Source organism: Rhinopithecus bieti, unplaced genomic scaffold (assembly GCF_001698545.2).
Source record: "Rhinopithecus bieti isolate Rb0 unplaced genomic scaffold, ASM169854v2 scaffold_2254, whole genome shotgun sequence".
Taxonomy (NCBI): domain Eukaryota; kingdom Metazoa; phylum Chordata; class Mammalia; order Primates; family Cercopithecidae; genus Rhinopithecus; species Rhinopithecus bieti.
The window spans coordinates 3,107,208-3,108,595 of NW_016803982.1; the positions used below are offsets into that span (position 1 = coordinate 3,107,208).

Genomic DNA, 1,388 nt, shown 5'->3' on the forward strand with positions numbered 1-1,388 from the left:
GATATAATAATATATAATAAAATATATAAAATAAATATTAAAAATAAATTTAAATGTTTGGATATAAATAGGTTAAAAATTACACCTGCAGCCAGGCACGGTAGCTCACGCCTGTAATCCCAGCACTTTGGGAGGCCGAGGAAGGTGGATCGCAGAGTCAGGGGTTCAAGACCAGCCTGACCAACATGGAGAAACCCTGTCTCTACCAAAAATACAAAAGAAAATTAGCTGGGTGTAATGGTGCACGCCTGTAATCCTACCTACTCAGGAGGCTGAGGCAGGAGAATCGCTGAACCTGGGAGGCAGAGGTTGCAGTGAGCCGAGATCAGGCCACTGCACTCCAGCCTGGGGAACAGAGCAAGACTCCATCTTAGGGGTACGGTGGGGGCGCGGGGGGGATTATGCCTGCATTTTAAAACTTTGGGTTAATAGAAAATTTCATATTAGCCAATTAGATGCCAAAATACATTGAAAAGACATTCTATTTGGTCCCTGTCCTTATCAAATAGATTGCATCTGAGTGATAAAAAGTGTTAGGCCAGATGTTGTATTTAGTATAAACTCAATGGTCTCAGTGAAAGCTTCTGAATACCTTCTAAACTAGTACATACTGAGAAAGGTAAAGAAGGCAAGCAGCTTTGGAAATGCTTCTTCATGCCTAGAGATATTCTGAAACCTATCACTCAAGGAGATCTGTAGTGAAGTGGACACTATTTACCACGACTGAGAATACAGGAGTTTTCCTTGTGATGTCCTTCAATGCAAGACACTCGGTAGAACACTCCAAGGATGATGTAATACATACTAGATGCACTCCTTGGCTGAAAGTAGCAATACCTTACATAACCCAGCCAGTCTTCAGTATCCACCAAATCTAATCAAATTATCCAAACATTACTAACCAGTGAAAATTATCCTGAAAGTAGAATGGTGGTTGCCAGAGACCATGGGGAGCCTAGAATGGGGAGTTACTATTTAATGGGTACAGAGTTTCAGTTTTGTAATATGAAAAGAGTTCTGGAGATGGATTATAGTGATGGCTGCACAACAATGTGAAAGTACTTAATGCCACTGAACTGTACACTTAAAAATAGTTAAGATGGTAAATTTCCTTATAAGCATTTTACCACAATGTAGAGTCTCAAAAAAAAGAGAGAGAAAATTACCCTGAAAAATTAAAGGGTTAAAGAAAGGAAAGCCAACTGCATGAATCTTCATCTGAATAACTGGGGGGAAAAAAAAATCAACCAGATAAAATCTTATTTCTAAAAAAAAAAAGAATAGAACTCTTTCTATTTCATTCAAAGTACCTAAAGATACTTTATACAAGTTTTAAAAATCTAACATTCTGGCATGTCCTCTCCCAGAAAGGCGATTTGATCACAGAA

The 1,388-nt window shown here is 38.6% G+C and overlaps 1 protein-coding gene across 1 annotated transcript in view; it reads right to left on the reverse strand.

The window, feature by feature from the left end:
• Nucleotides 1-1,388, reverse strand: part of PCCA (propionyl-CoA carboxylase subunit alpha) — a 478,959-nt gene that overhangs the window by 411,332 nt on the left and 66,239 nt on the right. The window lies entirely within an intron of this gene.